Genomic DNA, 8034 nt, shown 5'->3' on the forward strand with positions numbered 1-8034 from the left:
TATCTCCAATAGAAGGGACATGAGCATTAGGACAATTCCTGGCTTGGTTTGCCTGGGGAAGTCTTTGGCTAAAATACCGGCAGCAGAAGTCTTGGCTGGGAATGAGGAATCCACAGGACTCGAATGATTTACCTAAAAGAAAAAGCAGAACAGGGATTATTTTGTTTTGGAGGTGGGACTCTGGCATGACATTTTAAAAATGCATATTTCCATTTCTCATGTTCCATGAGCATATGTTGCTTTTCAAGAAGGAAAAAGCCCACGTTAGTTCCCCAGCTATTTCACCAGTGCCTATTTATCTTGTGCCAGTCTTCAGAGACCCTACTGGTACAGGGATACGCTAGACAGGGCAGCCCTCGCCTTCCCAGAGTGCAACCCTCTCTCGCAGTTAGTGGGCACCTGCCGTGGTGGGTCTAGGTGCACTTCCTGCATCACCTCACTCATCTTGACAATGACTCTTGAGGATGGGTATAATTAACCTCAACCTCCAGATGAAGGTCCTGAAGCTCAGAGCAGTTAAATCACTTGGCTGAGGTCGCACAGTTAGGGAACTAACCACACTGGGTTTCCAGTCCATATGAGCTTGACTCCAAAGGCTGGGCCATTTGATGCTGATTCTTTTGGTCTCTTGGGCTCCTGTGCAGGCTCCCTCTGCCAGGCCTGCCCCTTTGTACCTTGGGTACCCCTGGGAAAGTCTTACAGCTTCTCTAGGCCTCAGTATCTCCACATATAAACTAGGAATAATTACATCTCCCTCCCAGGCTCATTATGAGGCATAGAGAGGTGTGATGAACACACGTTACTCAGGACAGTGCCTGTCACTGGATGCCTGGCTAATGAGGGCTTCTAATCATGGTGCGGGACGATGTGAGTTGGTGTTGATTCCCTGCTTCTATTACAAGAAAGAATCCACTTCTGTCTGTTTCCAGTTCCTGGCTTCAGAAGATACAGGTCCTGGGCTTCCTCAAGCTCCTAAACTCAGACACAGGGGAGGGATCTGTATGGGAAAGGCAGTGACCTCCCTGTCCTGTTTCCCCCGTCACTGCCTCCTGGCTTCCCACCCTGTCCTGGTTCCCTCATCACTGCCCCCTGGCTTCCCTCCCTGTCCTGGTTTCCCCATCACTGCCCCCTGGCTTCCCATGGCTGTTCCTTCTCAGGCCCAGGCTCAACCCAGCCCCGGGTCTCTAGCCCAGACATGGTCCTTCAGCATGGAACGTCAACCCCATTCACAGGTGGTCTTAAGATTAGTTACAAAGACCAAGGCCAGGGTGAGTCTGGAGCAACCATGTGTTCAATGCTCCTGCTGCTGTAAGTCTTGCATTTGGGACCTGTTTTCTCCAGGTGCTCCATACACATCACCCACACCCACTGCTTGGAACACAGGATGTTTGCCCTACTGGTTCCCTTCCAAGATGACAACCATAAACTCTGCAGTCTGAAGGAGACCCTCTGTTTCTGGAGGGTTACCAGAAGGTTGTGCTGCCCATCCATCTCCCAGAAGAGCCCGCGCCTTTCCTTCATTTAAAGTCAGACCATCCCCTACCTTGCCGTGTGTTCTGTTCCAGGTAGCATTGCCTCACCGCCCAGCTCCACTTATGTATGGTATCATGGGCTTGTGCTGAAGGCAGGATGTTGGGAGAAGCAGCCCTTAAGTAGCTAGTTATTGTGCCTATTGCAGGAGGAAGAGTGCCAAGGAAATTGCTGGGAGACATTTTTCTCACCTTTAGAACCAGGAAAAGGAGGGCCGATTATGGAGAGTTCCTTTTTATCTATGGAAACCAGGTTGAATGAGACTGTGTCTTCCTCTCTGCTTTGTCTGCTAGGAAGCACAGAGCCCAATGCATAGCCCATTTCTAGGAGGTTCCCAGGACTGAAGCATCGACACCATGGTGTATAACCTCGCCCTTGTCTAATGATTGACCGGAGCCTGCTGGTCCCCAGAACTGCTCTTTGTGCTGTCCTTTGGGGTCCAGCTCTGCATCTGACTTGGTTCTCCCCAGCTCCATCAAGCCAGCTGGAGAGCAGGACCTCCCTGGGTTCTGGCTGCTTCTCTTTCCAGGAGACCTGTGTCTTCCTGGCATCCCAACAGCCATGGTTGACATTTCACGTTTCCATGGGAACAGAGTCTGACTGTAGCCAGACAACTAACTAGAGAGGCTGAGGAGGAGTGTGTGTGAGTGTGTGTTGTGTCTGAGGCTGCTCTTGGAGCCCAGGGATCTTGTGCACTTCCCTTCGGCTTGCAGTGGCTGCAGCAGCCTCCTCTTGGTGGTAATCATGGCCCATTTGCAGCTCCTACATCTCCATCGCTGACATAATATTGCACCGGGGTCCATCCATCTGCATAATCATCTTAACCTGCTCCCACAAGAGAGTTTAAAAGGTCTGGGCTGTTGGAAAATGACCATAAAGGCTGAACGCAGATACCTTTAGCAGCAACGCCAACATCTATCACAGGGTAATTAGAGGCAGGGAGTGAGGGCTCCAGGCCCTGTGTCGGGGAACTGTGTGGGGCTGCGTCTGCTCTGACTGTTGAAAAGAAAGGGAGGGAAAGACCCAAGAAGGCATTCCAGGAAGGAGAAGAGCAGTTTCTGCAGCAATAAGAGGATTTCTCTTTACTGGAGGGTGTGCAGCTTCTCCAAGGGGAAGGAGCTTTGCCTGAGACTGTTTAGGGACTCCTAGGACCTCTGTTCACACACTGCATTCGCCATGGTTTTCTGATACTAGAAAAATAATGACCAGGACTGTTCCTTCTTACTGTGTTCTAGGTCCCAAATTCTGGAGTACTGTGTGGTCTCGAACAAGTGCCCTTTTCTCTCTGTTATCCCATTTTTCTATTTGTAAAATTAGGGGATTGGATAAATCTGTCAGGTTCCAAACTCTGATTTGTGGAACCCTGGGGCTCACTGGCAGGGATGGGAAGAGGAAAGGGGGTAGGCAGGGGTGAGACCCACCTCCTTTACCCCAACCACAGTGGCTTTTGTTTCATTGGTCCTACATTCAGTTTTCTAAGGAAGGTTATACATGAAGAACAGTTTTCTGCTGCCAGAAGCACTGGACCACCACTGGGCTCCAAGATCACTTAGAGTCTCTCATGTTTGTATGGTAAAGGTACTAGGTTCGGAAAACCAGATTTTGCTACGTCCTTTAACAAGTGTGTGTTTCATAACTAGTTTTTATTGTGCTGAATTTGATATCTCCAGAAAAACAGTCACATCTGTGCAGACAGGGAGTGCGACTTGAGGGAGTGTAAGGGTGCCACGGAGTCAGACGCAGAGGGGCAAGAACGGCTCTTGCAAAGCAGTGACCAGGGGCCAACTACCCACAGCCCACCTCCCCAGGCCCACTGGGGCTCCAAGTCATTGGGAATGCCCCAGGCAGCGGGGATGGTTGTCCTCCCTGTGTTGAATCAGCAGAGCTGTTTTCTTCTGGGTCCCCCGCCCTCTTTGGCTGTCATCTCTGAGCGGGGTGCGCAGCCCTCCGGCTCCGATCCACATGGAGCCTGGTCATCTCCTTCTGGCATCCGTCAACTGCCTGAGCTGTCGGTGGAGGCTGCTGTGGCCTCTCTGTTGCTGACCTCTTGCTCCCCAGCCTCTTGAAAACTCCCTGCGATTTGTCTCTGGTCCTCCTGCAGTCTCCCCGTCTTCCCCTGGGGTCGGGGGTCTCAGGCTGTCAAGACTGTAAGGCTCACTGTATCCGCTGCCTCATTTGCAAGGCGCTTCAAGCTCCAAGGCTCCCCTCCTTCCTCACCTTTGGGTCTTTGAAAATTTTGCGCCCCTATATTCTAAAGTGATCCTGGTCATTGACAGTCCAGGGAGAGAAACTGCTGAAAGCATTTCTCCTTGTTTGGAGGGTCCACTGCTGTCCCTTCTAAACTCTGGAGTTTTTCCACACCTCCTCCTTTTCATCACCTTTTAGATGCCTCCTGATACCTGAAGTCTGGCTTATGGAGTGCTCCCTGTGTGAAGTTCAGTGCTGGTGTCTGTGAGGCTTTAACCAAGGTATACATTAAAAAAAGAAAGAAAGAAAAGAAACTTTTTTTCTGCCTGACCCTCTATCTGTGTCAGCCCAGGCCTGGGGAAAGGTGAGGGCAATCTGGTCATCCCAGAATCTCAGAAACACCACTCCCTTAGTGCTCCCTGCACACCCAGGCTATGCTGGCCAGATGTGTCTCTCTGGTCTCTGTTGGACTCCAGCCCAGCCTGTTCTCCTTGGCAGCAGCTCCTGGCCTGCTCTGCAGAAGGGGCAGCTATTTCAAACCAGGCAGAGGGCCCTGGGTGTGGCCTTTTAAAGAAAAGATGATGGTAGCTCTCTTCCCAGGCAGCACCACCGTGGTCTCACAGAGCACCTGGCAGCCCCCTTCAGAGTCCACACATTGCCTGCAAGGATTGCTGGTTTTCAGTTCCTTCTCAAAACTTTGCCTTGGGACAGTGGCTGGGTCAGAGGCTAAGGCTCTCTTGGGGTATCCTTTGCCCAAGTGCAGTTCCTCCCACTGAGCCACAGTGTAATCTCTGAAAGAGTCTGCCCAGGCTGGGGCTGGCGGGTCACCTATTTATTTTAATAGTGCAATCCCTTTTGGGATGACTGTAAGCAGAGACCCCAGTGAAAGACATCTGAAAACAAGTTGCCTGGAAGCAAGCCTCTTGGAGGACCATAGGGGGGTGGATTCTGGAGTCTTCTCTTATCGTGCACCCATGCCTCCCCAACTCCCACTCACAGTGGCCTAGTCCATGACCCTCCCTTCCTTCTTGAGGAGATCAGCCTTCCAGACTCCTGGAGGCCCCGGCATGGGATGTGCCACAGGTGACCCTAGAAGCCAGGTCTCTGATTCTCAGTCCACTTCTCATCACTCCTGCTGAAGCCACATGTCCCTCGGCAGGTACAGTAACTAGAGGACCCTTGTTGTGACTGTGGAGGTCTGGCAGTTACATGGAGGCCCAAACAAACTCTGGCAAGATACTGTGGGGTGCTAGAGGAAGTAACTTCCTGGGAGGCAAGAGACCTGCTTGTGGTCTCAGATCTGCTAAGCGGCTGTGTGATGTTGGATGAGCAGCTTGCCCTCTCTGGGCCTTGGCACCTCTAGTTCTACAGTGAGTGGTTTGACTCTGGGAAGTGTCAAGGCCTCTTCAGTGTCCCTCTGCTCTAGGTAATGTCAGGATCTTTCTCGAGGCATGAGGGAGAAGCTTGTGGTAGCAGATAAGAGCACATGGAGCAGGACGGGATGACCCTGGTATTCCCGTGGAAGAAGGACCATGACAGCTCCTTCTCCCCACATGGTCTTGTCTCGGGGCGCCAGAGTGAGTGCAGTGTGGGGCCTGCCTGCTGCCCCTCCTGGAAGCCCTCGCTGGGGCAGTGAGCAGTTCCATGCTCTGTATCTTCATTCCATGGTTCTTCCTAGGGATCCACTTGTGACAAATGCCTCCCTGATGGGAAGTGGGCAGGAAACATCTGCCGAAGTGCAGAAAGTCGGCCCTCCACATGTAGCAAAGTCCCACCTATTCATGTTGGCACCAACCTGGGCAGGTATGAAGTGACAGGGGGAAGCTCAGCACCTGCTGTCAGGCCATGTAGACTGGCGGGACAGGCAGCAGTACCTGCTGCTGAGGTCATGAATCTTAGTCCCCTCACTCAGCTGGTGACACAAATCACTTGTCCCACAGCTGCTTCCACGATCCATTCTGTGGGACTGGTGGAAACTCATCACCTCGGCTCCTCTGGGGTTGTCCTCCTGCCTCTCAGATTACCCCTCTGGGCATGGTTCATCCCAGGAGTCAGAGGGAGGGTCCTCTGGGTATCACCCCTCAGGCCCCTGGGCCCTCACTCTCCCTGCCTGTAAGGCCCCTTCAGGGCACAGCCTGCTCTCTGCTGCCTTCTAGACTTGACTAAGGCACAAGGCTCCTTTCCCCAGCCCTGGCCCCCAGAGGTCTCCCCAGGAGCCTTTGCTGTAGGCTGTTGCTCAGCGGGAGAAGAGAAGGCAGGGTCCCTCTCTCAAGGAACAGCTTTCACTACTCTCCTCCCTCCAGCTTGGGGAAATCTCCTTTTGGTTTGGAAGCAATACTTCCACATTTACGTTTCTTCCAAGATCCCTTGCTTCTTGCTAAGAGCCTGGCTGTCCTGCTTTCTTTCTCCGCAAAGCCTCCACGTCTTCTAACAGATTTATGCCTGTGGAAACAAAAGCCAGGACATCCCGTGGGTGCCTTCTGCTTTCCCCTGTGCAGCTGGTGTCTTGTGAAACAAGGGTGCACAGCGGGAAGGGACAGGAAAGGGAGAGCAGAAAACTCAGGAAAGGGGGAGCAGAAAACTCAGGAATGAACAGGCCATCTGAGATGGGATTTTAAAGTAGTATCTGGGTACCATTCTGGATACTATGTTCCCATGTAGAAGCACATGTGAACATGAGTGCCTGCCCCTAGGCTTGTGACTAAGGTCCCCATGAAACAAGCAGAGCTCAGATATAGACTGGATTCTGCAGTGCCACCCAGGCCCCAGGGCGGGGACAGGACAGGACAGGTCCTTGGCTGTATAACCGGGAGCCAACCATGATACGAAGCCATACTTGGGTCATGCAGGATGTCCACAGAAGCCTCAGTCCTGCGGTGGTATGCAGAGAGAGCATAGCCAGATCCTGTGAAGCAGGAGGGCAGTAGAAACCTAGCCTGAAATGCAGAAGAGAGGAGCAGAGGTGGAGTCTGGGAATGCCCAGATGGGGTATGGTTTTGCAGGTCAGGCTCAGGAATTCAAGCCTGGTCCTTAGGTAGTAGGGAGCCATGGGTGGTTTTTGAACACGGATGTGAGTGGTGAGAGACAGGAAAGGTCCTGAGTGATTTTAAAGAGAATGGTGGAACGGGTAATCACTGAGCTGGGAGTGGTTTGGAAGGCTTCCCGAAGGACTCATTCATTCATTCATTCATTAACTCAACAAAGGCTTATCTAGCACCTTCCATGTGCCAGACACTGCTCATGGTGATGAATGTAATAGAGTGTCTTCCCCATGGCACTTACATTGTGGGTGGGAAATGGGCAAACCTTAGCTAACATATAAACATGCATTCCAGGTGGTGATGCAGGCTCAGAAGATATCATTGCAGGGTAAGGAGACTGAGAGTGAGAGGGGATGCTCTTCCAACTAGAGCAGCCAGGGGAAGCTTCTAGATGGGGTGGTATTGGAGTAGAGACCTGAAGAGAATGTGGGGGTTGATTTGTCCTAAAGAATGCGTTGGCTTTGCTCAGCTCTGATGGACAGGGAGTGTGAGTGAAGCCTTCGGGGAGGAGTTCATGGGAGCTGCAACCCGCCAGTCCTGCTGCTGCAGAGACTCTGTGGGGGTGAGCTTTGAGTGGTGAGGTTGGAAAGGAGACAGTGCTGTTTGGATGAGAGTTCTAAGGCTGGGTTGAGGACTTCAGTCTTGCTTGGTGAGCCTCAGAAGGCTGCTGTGCAGGAGGTGAGCAATGGAATGAAAAGCCCTTGGGTCTCTGCAGAAGGCTCCCTTCCAAAATTACAGTGGGTTGGCCAGTGCAGGGACCCAGGAGCAGACTGAGCATGCCCAGAGAGCCCCCTCCTTTGCAATTACTACAAGCCCCAGCACAGGGCAGGGCCAGACCCCTTGGGGATCGTCTCCATATCAAAGGGGAGATTAGCTCCAAGTCCCTAACGATGCTGGATGTGCTGGCCACACTCACCAGTGCCACCTCCTCTGAGACTGTCAGCTTTATATCTGCTTCTTTTTATCAATACAGGCAAATAATTCTCTAGACATTTATCATTTTAAATTGTCACAGTCCAGTGCCTTTCCCGAGGACCACAATCAATACTGATCTCAGTTTGAATACTTTTCTGACAAGGTTCCTATTTGTAGATTCACAAGTAGAACTAATGTGTGTTAAAGCTATTCAGTTTGGCATTTTGCAGCTCCATTGACACATTAAATATAGGCGTTCACCACGACGATTAACCTTACAACTATTAAGTAATAAAAATCCTGCATACATATTTATCAGCTGAACTTCCTATTCCGGCATGATGCCTTCCCCGACGAGGCC

General features: G+C 51.7%; 1 non-coding gene across 1 annotated transcript; it reads left to right on the plus strand.

Moving 5' to 3' along the window:
- Positions 1 to 3772: 3772 nt before the first annotated feature.
- LOC117082893 lies at positions 3773 to 3890 on the plus strand. The gene has a single exon (XR_004436820.1). It is a non-coding gene; the product is annotated as a small nucleolar RNA SNORA71 (small nucleolar RNA).
- Positions 3891 to 8034: the final 4144 nt, after the last annotated feature.

The sequence above is a fragment of the Trachypithecus francoisi genome, unplaced genomic scaffold (genome assembly GCF_009764315.1).
Source record: "Trachypithecus francoisi isolate TF-2019V2 unplaced genomic scaffold, Tfra_2.0 Lachesis_group9, whole genome shotgun sequence".
Lineage (NCBI taxonomy): Eukaryota > Metazoa > Chordata > Mammalia > Primates > Cercopithecidae > Trachypithecus > Trachypithecus francoisi.